Genomic DNA, 18341 nt, shown 5'->3' with positions numbered 1-18341 from the left:
CGGACGCTTGAATGCGCTTGTCAATACTTGCTAAGAAAATATCGCTTAAAAGTGGTGCTAGGCAAGAGCCGATGCGCACTCTTTCTTTTTGGATAAAACAGCTGTCATTAAAAGAGATAATGGTGTATGAGAGATAAAAGGATATTAGCTCTAAAAATTGTCGGTTGATAACCCAGTCATGTTTTGGAAGGCCACTGGGGCCATGTCTTAGCTTACCTTTTTTTATCTTTCCTTATCTTACCTTTCCCCTTTTCCACTCGAGGCTAGCGATCTTTGCGGTGGTCGCTTGCAACACATCCGCGCATGCGCATATCACCGCATGGCAGCGCGGTCGGCGCGGCCGCCGCGACACAAGACCACCCTAGCCCCTTGGCGGAGATAGGGAAGCAGGTGGCGCCATCTCTTGACAACCGACCGCAACTCAAGGCGCGACGGCTACAATGGGTACAGTGGCTAGCATGTGGCTAGAATTACAATGGGTAAGCGAGCGACGCCGCAGGCATCTTTCTAGAGGAGGCGTTGACCAGGGTCTCCGGAATGTGAGACGGAGACGCTACCACTCAGCCATGAGTTCGATGCTTCAAAGCGGAACAAAAGCGCCTCTAGTGAATGCGGTGTTGTCTTAGAAACGTTCCGTAGAAAGTTATAATGCGGTGTATGTCGGTAATTATGAGCATGTAAATTACAGAAGTCGCAGTTAAACGCGTAGCGAAGTACGTTTCCGCTACATTTCTTTTGCGCTTGGCGCGCACGCAGCGCCATCTTGCGGCAAACACAGAAGATCCCTTCCTCGCAATGTACGGCGCTGCCCCGACAGCTGACGCGTCACTCGCCCGCGCGACGCGGCTCCTCTTTCCGCTCACAGCGCGATTCCTAGGTGCAGCGTCTGATGCGGGACGTCTCTTACGTGATCGCTGTGCCGTAGCGCGTCTGGTGGGAAAGCGTCCCCTGCGACGTGTGCTGGGCTGCTGGCGAGGAGTCATGCGTCTGCGTGGTGCTCCCAAGCGAGATAGAGGACGATCCCATCGAGGCGTCAGCCCCATGATCGCGTCCGCTTTCATGGCGCGTCGCGGCCCGGCTGTCCTTGCCGATCACGACGTTTGGCTCGCGTAGATGGTTTCTCCCTCCGAGGCACCGAGTTATTTGGTTCCGCTTGCTCAGGCGCACGTTTCGTCGTTGTGTGACCCAAGAGCATGCCGAGCGAATGGGTGGGCGGTGCGAACGGGGTGCGATAACGCTATCGCGTTTCACTCTTGAAAGCGAAGCTTATGCGTCCTCCAATTTTTTCTGATCGGACCGGGTAGCGTAGGTACAGCGGGCATGGCGTTTCTCACGGCGCTCGACATTTCTGCGCAGGCGCGAGTAAAAGCCTATGCGAGAGCGAAAATCTGGGGGCCTTTGTTCCTTGAATATGTGATTCTGCCTAGGCACAATGGAGAAGGTTCCTTAACGTGTGTTGTATGCGTTTGTCCCCTATTGGCATGCCGGCGTGGCGGAGTGCGGTCCAGTTTGTTTACGCTCCGCCGCTGGCTGCCCTCGCGCTGAGGAAGTGGGCACGGACGTCCCATTTGGTGATCCCTGTGTCTGAAGGCGCAAGGTTCTGAGTGGTGTTGTATAAGTCGCGTGTCGCTTCTTTAGTCGCGACGATACAGCGCATATTTTGCAAGCACTGCTCCAGGAGGGCACATGTAAACGGCAAACGGATGCCTCAGGAAAGCACCGGAGGTTATATTAAAGCAGGCGGCGCAGGATCTCCTGGGCACCCAAGCGGTAGCGAGAGATCAAAGCTAGAACCCGGGCGGCCCGTGGGTTGGGGCCGCGGAGGCTGAAGCGTGCCAGGGGTTATTCGGATAAAAATTTTGTTGTCCGCGATAGCGGACAGCTGATCTTATACACCCCTGGTACGCACAGGCCTCGGCGAGCCCCAATCCAAGCACCAGTCCGGGTTCTAGCTTTGGTGTCCCCGTTGCCGCTTTGGTGTCCTGGAGGTGCCGCCAATAATGCGAAATAGTGACACGTTGTTACAACTAGTAAGCACGATTGAATATATATAATTACGTCTAGCCGCCAATTTGTGAAGCTAAGTTCAGCACTACCGCACTCCGCGACTTCTGCAACACCAGTCAGAACGTTGCCGGCCGGAGTTACGAGGACGTATTCACTGTTGCAAGTAACGCTGGGAGTCCTCACGTAAGCCCAGACCACACGTACGCTCGTGGACGCGCGTGAGCTCGCGTCCTCGCACTTGCCTCGCGAGAAATGGTGGTTTCCATCCAAAAAGACGCACGACCATGCGCACGATTGCGCGCTCACTCATAGACGCCTTGGCCACTTCGTACTTTGTTATCGACAGTGTTTCAAAATGCTTCGATATCTATAAATGTAATAGCAATATTTTTTATAGCTGTTAGATCAGCACAAGAAGGTAACAAGAAGCGCTTTCTTGCACGATATAAATCTGCTTTACCGAGAGCTGAACGTAGCGCGCCGAAGCTACGTCGCCAGGCGCGCCGACGCGGGGCAGCCCAAGCACGCGACAAAGCCCAGACCATAGAGTTAGTAGAACAACTAGAGGAAAAGCTGGGCTGAAAAAGTGGGAACCTCTAGGGCGCCGCCCTGTTGCTACTGGTCAGTGTGGCCAGCGCAGTTATTATTGAACGAGTTGAAAAGAAATACAGGTCACCTTATGCTTTGTCACTTAAAAACGCATATCTGATGGCTTTATGAAGGTGGTGCGTTAATATTAAGTTTACAGAAAGCGATCGCTAAGTCCGTGACTTATGTAAATCACGATGTACGCATTCATGCAATAAAGGATGACGCGAATTTCGGCTTCGAATCTTTTTGGATGCGTCGTAGTTTCATACAGTTTAGGTTTGACATGCGATCGCGCGTCGACATCGGACGCTATGGCACACTCGTGCCTTATGTGCCACCGAAGCCCCGAAGTGCTCTGGCATATACCTTCACATGTAAGTAAACAAATGTATCTCCTTGTTGAGATTGGATTGGATTGGAGAAACTTTATTAATGCCTGCAGTTGGGCGCTCGCGCGCCCTGACGAGGGCCTACGTCATCCTCGAAGGTGCCGTTACTCGGCGCGGGTCTCCGCTCGCCGTTGCCGGCTCGCTGGGTCCGTGCCTTTCGAGCGCCTCGAGGACCTGCTGGACGGCCGAGAGCTGATCGTCTCGGTCGTAGCTCTTCGCGGCTGCCTCGAGCCGCGGTGGGAGAATATCACGCGAGTAGGCAGCTCTTGTGATGCATCACAATCGTTTGAGAAGTCTCACAGTAGAGCATTTTTCTACTTGCAAAGCGGTGTATTTATTTGCAGGTTTCCCTTCTGTAGGAAATTGCTGGACAGGCGGACAAGCGCACCGGAATTATACTGGCGAATCTACAAGCAAGTCATAGGATCTGTGTAATTGTTACACTTTGAACAATCATGCTTCTACAAACGCGCCACAGTAGAAAAACAGCCCGATGCCTAGTATTTCTGTTCCACGAAGCAATCAAGAGGAAATCGAGTGCATGAACCCACATATTAATAGCGTAGGCGTTTTATTAACTGTGCAATATTTTCAACACTTCCTTTCATGCCATTTCATGTGGCATATCTGTTCTGGTCACAAATTTGTGCAGCGAATCTATTTGCAAGATCGACTCCGGGCCTGTGGGACCGTTCACTTGCACTTGATGCTGAGTCTTTTACATGCATCCATAAACTGCAGATATGCACATCAGATGCCTACGAGCATTTTCAAAATTCAATTATTTTAGACAACAGGCACATATACAATACTGACACAATACCACTAAGCAGCTGGAACACATTTTTGTTGACCATACTCGCACGTAAAATAAGTAGATCATGTGGACAGCTCCAGCTCATTTTCCTTATATCAGTGTGTACAAGGGGTATGCAAAAATAATTTTTTTTTCTCGCGCACCGATTATTTTGCCCTATAAGCTAGAGAACCCACCACGTTAGTGTAACGTGTCTTGTACATCACACTAATATGTGCTTTAATTTACCAAGTGAGATTAGTTACCTTATGTCTCATTCAGTCAAATCACACTGCAAGCTGCATTCATCAATCTTCAATTGGATTTTGCAAATGTTTAACGAAACATGTTTCCCTGTTATGCAGATATGTAATGGCAAGCCCTTCCGTGTGTTCCAACGGTAAAATTTAAGCTCTAAAATAAAGAAGGCATTTCTAGTCAGAAACAACAAGAAATATATGGTGAGTGCATAGTATCAGAAGCCCAAGGTACAGAAATTATGAGAAGTGTCGAATGATCTTAAGGAAAGAGTTGTATTTGAAAATGCAAGACTGTTTAGTGGAGGTCAAGCAAGTCAATATACGTAGAATACACTGCAAGATTATGCGAGTGATGGGATGACAAACAATGGGTCAGGAAATGCGTTGTTTTTCTGCAAAACGAAAGCTGATGATTGTCATCACATAAGTCACTTTAGCATCATGCGACTGCTGCTTGATAAATTTAGAAATTATCCAAAAAACAAGACACGCAAAAATAAAAAAAAATTAGTGATGCTCTCTCCACACTGGGAAAAATGAAAAGAAGCACATCACATCTAATGTGGACACATCAGACGCCTTGTGAAACACTAAAGGAAAAATTCAGTTTCGAGCTATGGCACTTGCCGCATAGATGTGGGGGGCCTTTCACTAATAGTGATAGCTACCCCTGCATTTAGAAATTGAAAGCATTCATGGAGGCAAGGATAATTCTTCATATTTTTGGCTGCCACTTCAAATGCCTCCACCAAGTGTTACAATGCTGCACGCAGCCATACTAAGGATCTCGCTGCAACACCACTAGGTAAAAAGCAGAAGCAGTCAAAGTGCTGGTGTGTTCTGGACACTATGTTTGAAAACATTTAGGCAAGAAGAGTGCAAGCAGCAAACATAGCAATTGCATTTATTTCCATAATTCCCCATTTGGGGGGTGGGGGGGGGAATAGCCTTTTCATTTTGCTTAGCCAATGCCTACGCCTAGCCACAGCAGCTCCCTCACACAGACTCCGCAAGCCAAGAGGCCGTGGAGGCAAATGCAGGTAAGAGGCAAGAAGCAATAGCACTCGTATTGACATTTATCCAATTTCTTTTTTTTTCTTACGTTTAGGCAGCCAGCACACCCCGAACAGCCACCTTGACTGCGGTTGTGTCACCCTAGTCGCCAAGGAAACCTTTGAGGGAAAGCGACAGGCAATGTCGACAAGGCAGGACATGTAATGAGGAGGGAAGATAACCGATGGTCATTAAGAGTTACGGAATGGATTCCAAGGGAAGGGAAGCGTAGCAGAGGGTGGCAGAAAGTTAGGTGGGCGGATGAGATTAAGAAGTTTGCAGGGACAATATGGCCACAATTAGTACATGACCGGGGTAGTTGGAGAAGTATGGGAGAGGCCTTTGCCCGGCAGTGGGCGTAACCAGGCTGCTGCTGCTGCTGCTGCTGATGATGATGATGATGATGACAGGCAATGTGAACAGCCACTTCTCCATGTAAACGATACCCTTTCTCTCGGATGACTCCTACGCCTCGCCACGCCAGCTCACCTCTGCAGACTCCACTAACAAAGATGCCGCGGAGGTACGCGCAGGTCACAGGCAAGAAGCAGTGGCACTGGTGTTGACATTCACCCAATTTCTTTCTTTTTCTTACTCTGCGGCAGCCTGCACAACTCGAACAGCCACCTTCACTGCGGGTGTGTCAGTAGATTCCTGTTGTACATATGCTCACAATAAACTTCAGTAAACTTGAACTTGATAATAGACTTGAAGGCAAACGGGACATTGATCATTGTTTGTTTTTGAACATTTATTGTACACATACAATATATGTTATACTTTGCAGTGCTACATAGCGTATTTTGAAGCTTCCCCCTATATTTTGCACCTTTCATTATGTATGTGTTGTGTGGCCCTCAATGCAGTTCATGTTGTAGCAGCTGCTTTGTCAGTGTATCGCACATTGGCTTAAGCTTGTCATATGCACATACTTCTCTCACATTTACAAAATAAGGTTCTATGTAGTCCTCAGTTTTGCAATAAAAACTGGAAGTAAACAATCCGATCGTGTAATTGTGTTTATTACAGTGATTCCTACGACAGTGACTGACAAGTTGACATGTTGAACTGGTCAATCCGTCATGGCAAGGAACTGTATGTATACATATAGAAAAAAAAGGGGGGTATGTGTGTGTGTTTGTAGTAGGGGGAGGGGTATAGGATTAGGGCGGTACGAAAAACGTACCAACACCGTCCTCTAGACCCATTCCGTTAAGGTACCGTAACAAAGCGTATTATGCAGAAAGTTTATACAACTAACTCTCATATTACTACATACGCCCGACGACGCGAGCTACATATGCCATGACTCGCATTCGCGACTGCACCGGATGCCCCCCATATTATCCTGGTTAATTGTGCTCACTGCACCGAGGCAAAAGAAAGCTCATGGGCGCAGGTGCTTTTAAAGTATCTCGACCTTGCGAGGCATCGCTGCGCGTGCCAGGGGAGCTGTCCGTGCGAACACTCCCTGGCGCACACCTGCCTCGGCGGCTCCAACCTACGTACCGTTCTCCTTCGAGCTTTGATCCCTCCACTGTCCTTTGGGTGCCCTGGAGTTCCTGCGGCGCCTGCTTTATTTTAATCTCAGGTGCCCTCCTGAGACTTCCGTTTCTCACTTACATGTGCCCTACCCCCCCCCCCCCCCCCCAGCTGGATCATTACTTATAATAATAAAAAAAAGCCCGGTTTATCGTCGCGACGATAGATCGCGAAAGCGGCTTTTGCAACATACCGCGGCCGTGCGAAGAGAATTAGGAACGCCAACGAGGAATTTGACCACAGCTTCGAGCTCGTAACCTCTTCGAGTGACACTACTGCAACAGGCGTGACCGCTGAAAACCGCACACCGCCGGAAACTTCAACAGGATCATCCTTCGGTTGCATAACTGCCACCTGCACGGCCAACATGGACCGCACCCCCACCGTCCCGCAACATAGAATAAAGAACCAACTTATGAAGCCCAAACACACGGCTGCGTGCACACCACTTCACGCCATGCTGCTACGCTGCTACGGTTGCCGGATTAAAGCTGACTGCTGTCACCAAGTCCAGCAAGCGTCTCAGGAGCTGGCAACCTCAGCGCGTAGCAACATGGCGGCGCACTTGCGGTTCCCGATTTCAATCCATTGGGCCCTATGGGTAGCTTGTCCTCTAGAGTCAGTGTAGTAACTCTATGGCCCAGACCATACGTACGCTTGCGGACGCGCGCACGCATGCGCAGACGGTGCGGCACGGCTCGTCGAAACGTGGCGCGATCTCGGTGAACAGCTCCTCTCTGTCATCGCGCGCCCTCTTCGACAAGCGTGAGTACCGAAAGAAGGCACATGTTGCGGGGCCATAGAAAACGTCACAAACTTGTCTCACTGAGATACAGTACATGCCAAACTGTCACCACGGCCAGCTTGCTTTTTTGCTAACTGCGTCACAACCCCAGGCGCGGCGAGCGTGCCTCAGAAGTATCCCAAAAAGTAATGAAATTAATTACAATAATTTTGTGGGTCAGAAAATGCGTCACGAACTTGTTCCAGTAAGATTGAATAAACGCTAAACTAACTGCCGCACGTAGCCGAGCTGCTTTTCGGTAACTGCGTCACAACGCCGGGCGCGGCCAATGTGCTTGAAGATTACGCCAGAAAGTAACAAAATTAGTTATAATAATGTTGTGGATCACAGGAAGTGCCAAAACTTGTCCCGGTAAGATTCAGTACACTCGAAACTGCGTCACACGGTCGAGGTGCTTTTCGCTAAATGCGTCACAAAGCCGCGTGTGGCGAGCCTGCCCAAAAACTACCGAAACAAGTTTTAATAATGTTGTGGCTTATAGAAAGCGTCGCAAACATTTCCCAGTACGAGTCATTAACTCAAATTAACTACGCCAGGAGGGCCGAGCTGTGTTTCGATAACTACGTCACAATCTTGGTTCCGCGCCGTAAAAGCCTAAATTGCTTGAAATGCGTCGCAGACTTTCAAATAACACTTCACCCCTTGCCGTAGTCCAATAGTGCAGTGGTGCCGTGTAGAAGTGCAGAAGGGACGAAGAAATACGCCGGGAGCTCAACAAACACGCTATATATATATACGTCTGCAAGAGACGGGTCCCCGAATAGGCGAACTTCACATGCCCAACCGGCCTCGCTGGTTTCGGTGGGGCGTGTCTGGCGCATGGCGCGTGCATCTATCGCACCTGGCGTGCCGTTAGCTTGTTGCTAGGTAACGCAGGAAAAGTAAGTCGCAAAATCTAAGTTCATTTATACACAACATTTTTTAGTTTTAGCGGGAAAGAATAAAAAAAAAACGTTGCCTGTAAGTTCATTCCACGTTATTTTCCGATTCTCGCGTCAACTAACGAATGGGATTAACGCTAGCCGTGACGTTTCCTGTTGCCAATTTTCGGCGAGTGTCCCCTTTTGTTTAATTTCTATCTCTATGACGGGACGGCGGCCTGAAGCAATGACACGCAGACCGAGTAGAGTTGATTGAGAGCGCGGCCACTTAAATAGGCTCTACATAACTACCACAGCGCCCTCTGAAGGCAAATAAGTTTCGGTTTCAAAACCAAAGCCTCGATATAAGAGCTTCCTACCTCTCCTTTCATTGCGCTGCATTGCTCGACTTAGGCATTTGTGACGGCGACCTGATTGAAATGAAGAACGATGCCGAGGCTTATGCTGCCACAGTTGCGACTCGGGGTTCGAAGACGTGGGATTCTCTTTCCTCGTGGAGGATTGAGTCGAACGTGAGGCTGGGTCCGATATTCAGGACGTTGGGCGAACACGAATATGTTGACATAAGTACAAGAAAATGTAAAGAAATACAGAAAAGTTGATGATAACGTGGTAGTCGCTGATCACTTCCGCCGTCCGTAGCTCCTTTTATGCCTTGTGTGATCTTTGTTTAGTCACTTCCCCCAATCCGGTGTCAGGAGGTCGCAGACATCAGGTCCCACCAATCCGGAGGTAGGTCGCCCTTTTCCCCGACGCCGATCCTACTCTGAGAGATGAAGGTCGGGTCATCGCACTGAGCGCACCTCTGGCTTGGACGCGCCAGTTTGTGCTGCTGTCAGGTGGCAGCCGTATCATTGCTAATCGCTGAAACCTCTCATGAACGAGGTATTTCCGCGCTGGTCATAATTCATTCGTGTCGAGACCCATTTCGACGAGGCCTTCGGCCCGTTCTTATAATCGTGCGAGCCGTGACCGAGGGGTGTCGCGGGGTGAACGGCCGATCACAGCTCCACTACGTGACACAGGCCTGAAAGCTTACTCAGCCGAACTGAACCTTTTTTGAAGTGAACCTCACTGCAAGTTTTCCTGTGCAAAAGAGCACAGGAAACCCTGTCTCAGCGCCAAAAGATGACACGTGTATGGTGCCATGTATCTGCTTTTTGAACATCGCTATTGGAAATGACAAATCAAACTTCAGCGTACTAGAAGTTACGGCTTGAGTGATATTCTGAACAAACACTATATATAGGAAGAAATCGGAAGTAATATTTTTAACACGAAAGTATGAAGGGCGGGGTCCACGCTTCACTTTCTGTAACAGATGTACCGGATACGACGTCGGCGCCAAGTAGTAAAATAGCTGGCTGGTCGCAGCACTGTGGAAGCTACGCGAATTCTTAGCCAATAGGAAGGCCGAATGCACCTCGATATGGGCTCATCCGCGCCGCGTAGCCTGCTCAGCGTCTGCTTGCCATCCTGTTACATGCTCCATGGTTGGTGGATTGACGCACAAAAAAAGGTTTTGACGCCGTAACCACAAGCTGCGTTTACATGCATGTGACAGCAGGGCTTCGCTTTACGTGTACACTTTCCCTGCAGTTACCTTCCAGCCTCCTTAGCAAGTAGCACAGGCAAATGCCCTTACAAATTTTCACCTGGGCCACAGCGTCTGCTCGCCGTCTACTTCGCGTTTGCTCGCTACCGTCATCACGTACAATGCAAGAGCGAGGTAGTAAATTAACGATGCAGTGAACAATTAGGTTTGTATAGCGTTCTGCAACGTCAACGAATCAGCATGGATGGATGGATGGATGTTATGAGCGTCCCCTTTGGAACGGGGCGGTGGGTTGCGCCACCAAGCTCTTGCTATTGTACTGCCTAATGTCTTACCTAGGTTACAAAAGAAAAAAGAACCCCTATGAACTCCTATAACCGAATTTTCTGATCCCCTATTGTGAACGTTGTTTTGTACGTCTCCGTTCTTTTGTCGTTTCCCTACTCCCACCAATCTTCCAAACGCCTCTTACTAATCTCTACTGCGGACATGTTTACCTTACCCCTGCTGTCGCTGAACCCAAGGGTTTCAAGGAGGCCAGTGGTGCCTAAATCGACCGCTGGGCAGACGTCTTCACATTCTAATAAAACATGCTCCATCGTTTCCCTAGCTTTACTACGGCAAGTACATGGTTCTTCATCCTGCTTATATCTCGCTTTATAGGTGCGTGTTCTAAGGCATCCCGATCTCGCTTCGAAAAGTAATGAGCTTCCCTTTGAGTTATCTTAAACTGTTTCTTTTCTGATTTCATTTTTTCCCCTTAAGTAGTTACTCATGGCAGGATTTTTTTCCATTGCCGCCACTCACGAGATTATTTCAGCCTCTCTGAATTTCCGCTTGACGTTCTCTGTCGCTGTGTTAAAGGCCGCATACTTGCTGGTAAGCTTCCTAGCTCTTTTCCTCCACTGTGAATCAATGTTTTTCCTGTACAGATACCTGAACACTCTCCCAGCCCATTTACTTTTTCCATATTCCTCAGCCGTTCTTCATACTCAATTTTATTGCGAGCTTCCCTCACTTCAAAACTAGTCCAGCCCATATCACCCTGCACAGCTTCATTTGTAGTCTTCCCGTGAGCGCCCAATGCGAGGCGACCCACTGACCTTTGGTTCCCATCGAGTCCTGGGTACCCCTGATTTAAAGCAAAGAACCGCATTTCCAAAAGTAAGTCCTGGAACGATTACACCTTTCCACACACCTCGCAGCACCTCGTACCTATTGTATCCCAATAGCACTCTGTGCTTCATTATGGCTGCATTTCCCTTCCCCTTCACTGTTATTGCTTTTTCCTATGTTTTCATATATCTATTGCCTTCGTTTATCCATATACCAAGGTATTTATATTCTGTTACCCGAAGTATTTCCTGGCCCTGAATCGCCACTGTCTGTTCACTGTTTTCATTGAATACCATAACACCTGATTTTCTAACACTAAATTTCAAACCTAAATTGTTGCCTTCCTGTCCACAGATATTAGCCAGACGTTCCAAATCACTTTGCTTGTTAGCTAGCAACACAATATCGTCCGCATAAAATAAACCTGGAAGCTGCTGCTCTACTACTGTACCCGCCTGTTCGTATGAGATATTAAAACCGATATTACTTCCTTCTAGTGGCCTCTTTATCCTCACCATGTACATCATAAACAGCAGTGGGAAAAAAGGGCACCCCTGCCTCGGTCCCTTGTTGATATGTACTTTCTCCTCGCTCCTCATCCCTTCCCATTCAGCGCAAACGGTATTTTCTAGGTAAATCTCTCTCAAAAGCTATAGACAATCGTTACCTAAGCCTTCCCCTTCCAGAATATCCCAGAAAATGTTGCGGTCTACGTTGTCGCATGCTCCTGTAATGTCCAAAAAGGCCACATACAACGGTCTGCTTTCTGCTTTTGATATTTCAATACACTGAGTAAGAACAAACAAGTTATCATCCAAACGCCTACCTCTATGAAGAGATTTTGAAGTTCTTCCAAAATGCCGCTATTTAACTTAACATTCCTAACCTGTATATTACCGATGTAATGGTCAACGGCCTATACAAGTGAATTCTATCTTTCTCCCCCTAACATTTACAAATTAAATTCATTCTACTTTGCCGCCAACTGTCTGATATTCGTCTACCTTTTAAAGTTTTTCCCATTGCTTTCACCAGAGTTTTCTTACTTTTTGGCCCTAGTTCATTAATCAGCCTAACAGGAACCTAGTCTATCCCTGTGGTTGTGCGCTTAGGACTTTTCTCTTCGGCTTTCTTCAAATTGAAATTTGTCAGCCCCAGCTCCTTTTCCATCTGGGTCTCTTTCATGCTCTCTTTTTCTTCAAATACAACCTCGGCATTGCCTTGGAAAGATTCGGCTGTTATTTTTCGGAAGTAATTTATTCCCGCTTCTCCTTCCGGTCTGTTTTCATCTCCGTCTAGGATATGTTGTATTCTTGACTTCCTGCCTAATAATTTTATGTGGTTCCAAAATATTCTAGGTGCGGCCTTTCCTTTCTCACGCATTTTTGAAAACCAACGTTCACTTTCGCCTTTTAATTTTGCATTCATCAGTATTTTAACCATATACTTTTTCTCCCGTTATATTTCCCATTTACTGGCTACTTCATCCTGCGGAAACTGCGTCTTCTTTGCCTGCCTATGCTCTTGGGATGCTTTCTGTCGTTCGGCGATCGCTTCTCGTATCTCCCTGTTCCAGCGGCCCTTCAGTTTCTTTTTTCCTTTCCAACGAACATGTTTCTCTTTCCGTATTTCTGTAGTTCTTACACTTAGAAGCTCACTACATTTCCACTCTTTATTTGGCCGTTTGCCAAGTTGTACCTCGACTCTAGTGACTATATTTGTTATTTGTTCCGCGTTCAAATTCGTACTGGCCATTTTGCACTCCTTGCTCTCTTTCCCAACTACATATCCCATGTTCAAAATGATGATTTTATGGTCGCTCCCTATGCTGCTATGCCCTTCCTCATCAATGACCATTTCTCTCAACTTATCATTAATTCCTTCTGTCATCAGACAGTAATCAATGGTTGATTGCCGGTTTCTCACTTCCCACGTTGCCCTTCACACTTAGGCCCTGTATTCACGATAACGAGGTTATGTTGCTCACAAAGGTCTAGCACTGACTTCCCGTTGTTGTCGGTATAGCCATCTAAATCCTGTATGTGGGCATTCATGTTACCTAATAGGATAATTTCAGCACCATATTCGAAACCCTAAATATCAGCACTTATGCATTCCACTAACTCTTTATTCTTCTCTGCGCAATAATTTCCGGTCCACAATTACGTAACCCCCAGACAAGTTTTTTTCCCACTGATTATACCTGATAAATAAAGATGCTCTTGACATCTTGAATTTACTCCTTTCCATTTGGCTCCCTGATGGATGAGCATTCCGACTCCCCCTCCCTTTCTTTCCGACTTAGTTTTGTTGCACCCTTCCCAAATATACTTCTCAATCACTGGCGACTCTTCTGAGTCTCTAAGGTGCGTTTCTGTCACCGCGTACACTCCTATTTGTTCTCTATTTAACTGCTCCTCAATCTTTGCCCACTCTTCCTTTTTTCTGCCACCCTACATGTTTATGTAGCCTATTGCTTGGCGAGCTCTCTTTCTTGCTTTCCTCCTTTTTCTGTGATCGGCGGCGATGCTCTTCTGAGGCTCCCCTAAGGGACCTTCTTCATTACTACCTACTCTGGCCTCCTGAGCGCCCGTGGGCCCCCTAAAAAGCAACAGCTCGACCACTAAGTCGCCAGCCCACTTCTCGTGTCAGCCTGTAATTTAAGTGGATTCCGTCTCGTTTAAAACACCCACACCTTCTCACTTCCCTGTTTACTTCAACAACCTCAAGCGGTTCTCTCGGCTCATTTTCCATATCACCTCATTAGCAGCCACTACGGCTCGTTGTACGTGACTGTCACGTACAGGCACCTCCGGCACCGTGCACACCACGATCTGCACTAGAGGGTACAGCTCGCGCAAGTCGTCCACCCCATTCGCCAAGCGTTGGGCTAGTCCAGTCCCTTTCCTCTTTAGGACGTCATTTAGCCCACCTGCTCCTATGACAAGGTTGCGCACGTAGACATTTTCCACGATCTTTTCTCTTGCTCGCTCCATGACAGAACCGAGTGTCCGCCCTGGAAATGTCCCTACCGCCACTATTTTGTCGCATTTCACCCTCTCCACAATTGCTTCTGAGCATCCAGCCAGGTTTGAGTCGCCAGCGATAATGACCCTTTGACTCTCGCCTACCTCTCTCTGCTTCCCTTTGTCCTTTTCCGCCTGATTCGGACTCGACAAGTGGCATTGACCCACGCGCTCCTGCTTTTTCCGCGTGGCGGCTTCACGGTAGGTGCCGCTATTTCCAGCTAACCCTTCACCATGTTGCACGCATTCCGCATACTTTTTAGCACTCCCTCTCCTGTCACGTTGGGGGACTGCGTTCCATTGTCATGTACATTCTCGTTCACAATGGCGACCCTGTTCAGCTTTTCCTCGGCTACTTGAAGTCTTTTTTCAACTACCTTCCGTGAATCACGCTCCCTGTTTAGCTCTTTTTCGAGCTGTTCCACCTGTTTGACAAGCTCTTGCTGGAAGGCCTCCATATTCTGCAGCCTAGTATCGACATCACAGTGTGTGCCGTTTGACTCGATTCCCTCTCCATTCTCATCCGTCCCCTCATCTGCCTTGAGGGACCCCCCGGGCACTGCCTGCTTTCCCCGCTTTCTTGTCATGTATTGCGTGGCTTTTTCTGATGCAAATACTATAATAATATAATAAGGCAGAGCACGTGCCTTTTAGCAAAAACCGATACGCACGGGATCCATATCCTCAAAATGTCGCAAAGCAACTCTCACCACTGTTTTAAAAGCAATCAATGCTGCGGAGACCCAAGATATGAGACGCTCTCGCACGCGCTCATCCAGGCGGCCCCGCTCTCTGTTTCCTACCAAAACACGCACGATAAAACCACTAATAGCTATTAGTCTCAACTATTAGTCAACTATTAGTAGCCTATTAGTAGCCAACTCAACTATTAGTAGTCGCGACTATTCCTAATAGTTATTAGTCTCTCTAACAACTCAACGTAACATCCGGCTACACGTGTTGAAGTATGTGGCGCGACAGGGCGTTCTAACAATCCTGCAAAACCAAATGTACACGAAACACACCCGCGCACACGAAATGCAGGCCAAAGAAAGGAAAGAAAGAAAACCACCCAATTACAATTTAAAGGCAAAATTAAAATTAAAAAATTACAAAATTACAATTTAAGGGCAAAAAACCGGCAAATCCGTAACAGAAGCAAGCTCAAAGCATGCGCAAAAGCTTATGATTTCGTCGCCGCCACGGAGCCCCGAGAAACACGTCCATTCGCCGCAAGCCACTGCCAGTGCTAGTGCTCTGGCGCTCTCTGTTAACTGGAAATCAAACCCGTTTTACGGCTCGGTGCCTTGTCTGCAGTCCTAGCAGCTTGAAAACAGCCGATCTCAATAATTACGACAAAACGTACCTAGTCACTTGACCTCAGCACGAGACTTAGCGATGACTGATTTTGTCGCTTGTTTCTTGCTAACAGGGCGGAGAACCAGTGACAAGTGCGAATTCAGATCGAAGCAGATGGTAGGCGCTGTATGAGCGCTGCCGTGTTGCTAATGAATGAATGAAACCACGTTTATTCCACATTAAAATGCGCCGAAGACGCTGCCGTGTTGCTATAGTTTATGACGGGTGACTACTATATGTATACGGTTACCGGCGGTAACTGCCACAGAAATTGTCGGTATACGACGTGCATGCGTAAACGCCCTAACATGTCACGTATGGCTGTACCGTATCATGTAGTAATGAAAAATATAACTCTCTAGTGTATACCCAGTAATCAGCTAGTTACGCCCTGAACTATATCCCGCTGCGCAAGGACATCACCTGTGCACGCCTTGTACCTCCGGCAGCGCTGCAAGTGGGATGAAGAGCGGTGAAGCGCAGTACTGCATCGCGACGCTGGCGACAACTTTCTGCGGCAGTACAGCGAAGGCTACGTGTGCGGAGCATATGCACATGTATTACTGCGCCAATATCGCCCGAACCTTTCGCTCGAGGTTTCGGTTGCGCCAGCGCTTTCCGCAAATGGGCATTTTCGATGCATGCATTCGTGCATGCATGTGGTAGATATGTATTAGCCGTGTTAAGGCGCTGTAAAGATTACGCGTACGTATATCGCGTCATATTTATAGAAAGCTGATATAAACATCTTATATATGAATACTTAAGAACTGGTGGTTTCGCGGGCAACCATAGCCTTTAAGAAATCGCCGTTCTAGCTACGTACTAACTCAATTTCAGTTGAACTCTTCTGCAAAATAGACTATTCCTGCAACTATTGGAGCATGCCTCCGGCTATGGGCTTTGCCCCGCCTTCTATATATACAATGCGCGGCACGCCGCGCTGCGACATGCCATGTGAAGCGTTTCATTGCAAGGAGCAACGTCTTTATTTATACAAGCTTTATTTACAGATGATTGCAGCATTACAGAACTATTCATAACTGTTCCCACAACTGTTATGTCCGCCATTGAAATGCACATGTCCTGCACCCACCACGACTGCTTAGCAGCTACGCGCTGCTGAGCGCAAGCATGCGGGTTTGATTCCCCCCCCCCCTTTCCCCCCACTGCGGCCAAATTTCTATGTGGGCAAAATGTAAAAGCGCCCGTACATTAAATTTTGGTGCACGTCAAAGAACACATTTGTTCACCTATTTTTGACGCCCGCAAGGTTAAGCCTCAGGGGAAGATCTCAAAAGTAAAAGGAAAAACTTAAATTGGCACTCTTTGTCCCAGGGTGGAGCTCTACGCTGTTCCTTGCATCATACTGTGGTGTTAGCACGTAATACCTCACAGTCAATTATTTCATATGCCGCGTGATTAGTAAGAGCTTGAGGCAGAAGCCCAAGCACAAAACGCAATGTTGCGGAGGCTTCTGCGACCGTGCCCGCTTTCACAACGGCTCTTCCATTCCGCTTATCTTACTATCACTCGCATCACTCTCGCTGCTCGTGTCTGATACGAGTGAAATTTCAAGCCTGTCGAGGCATGCGTCAATGATGCCGTCACGCTGCCAGAATTCCTCTTCGATCCTCAAAATATGAGAACACACTTGCCTACCGTTACAAAATTGACGCTTTCCTGCAGCAACTTTTTGAGTAGCTGCAAGGGTGAATGCGGTATTGTTAGCCGCTACATAACCTTTCGCCTTGCTCCAAATCAGTTCGATTGGATTCAAATCGCAGTGGTATGGAGGAAGCCTCACGATGTCGTGACCGGAAGCCTTAGCACCCACATCCACGCGATAGGCAAAAGACATCTTGTGTTGGTTGGCGAGCTCCAGAAACTCTGTATTTAATTGACCCTGAGAAAACGCGATGCCTTTCTCGGTTAGCCAAGACTGAATGTCAACCTTTCGTCTGGCTGCTGTCGGTACTTCCTCGAGGTGAACACTGTGGTAGGGTGCATTGTCCATTATTACAACGCTGCGTGGTTTGACGTTTGGTAGAAGCTGCTCAGAGAACCACTTCTCGAACCGTGGCCCATCCATTTCTTTGTAGTGGTCACCAGTTCCTTTCGCTGCTCGGCAAACGAAACAAGCACCATTTACGAAGCCATCCTCGCTACCGGCGTGATCAGCCAGCCTGTCACCTTTGCCACTCGGTGCGCGAAGGTCTGTTGCCATACCTTCCCGAAATGCTTCCCCGCGTGCAACGACCTTCACGTCCTCCAAGAACTTTTCCTTGGTATGTTCAGCGTTGACGCAAGTCTCGTCAAGAAAGTATATGTAAAAAAAGAAAGAAACGTTAAGAACTGAAGCACAGGTTGCCAGGAATACATAGCTCACAATTTCTCTAGACGGGCGAAGGACTGAGTGAAATTGCGCGGCTCAGCTATTATGATTAGGCGCTATTCAGACACCGCATGTTAAAAATTATGGGGTTTTACGTTCCAAAACCACTTTCTCATTATGAGGCACGCCGTAGTGGAGGACTCCGGAAATTTCGACCACCTGGGGTTCTTTAACGTGCACTTAAATCTAAGTACACGGGTGTTTTCGCATTTCGCCCCCATCGAAATGCAGCCGCCGTGGCCGGGATTCGATCCCGCGACCTCGTGCTCAGCAGCCTAACACCATAGCCACTGAGCAACCACGGCGGGTACCGCATGTTCGTGAGGTGCAATAAGCGAATCATATTATTCTGCGCAGCGTGCAAACGCTGGCCAGGTGATTGGCGCGAGCTGCACAGCGCGCATCGAAATGTGGTGATGCACGACACGCGGCCACAAAAAACGACGCCATTTGCAACGCTAACGTTAATGTCTGTTCCGCGAGGATAAACAACGCAGCGACCTGTCAAGCAACAACGCTTGCGTTTGTGCACACAGCGCTTCGGGGAGCAGCGAAAGCTTGGGCGC

This window comes from Dermacentor variabilis, chromosome 9 (assembly GCF_050947875.1).
Source record: "Dermacentor variabilis isolate Ectoservices chromosome 9, ASM5094787v1, whole genome shotgun sequence".
In the NCBI taxonomy this organism is placed as follows: domain Eukaryota; kingdom Metazoa; phylum Arthropoda; class Arachnida; order Ixodida; family Ixodidae; genus Dermacentor; species Dermacentor variabilis.
The sequence above is the reverse complement of the archived record's forward strand: the minus strand, read 5'-3'. Positions refer to the sequence as shown.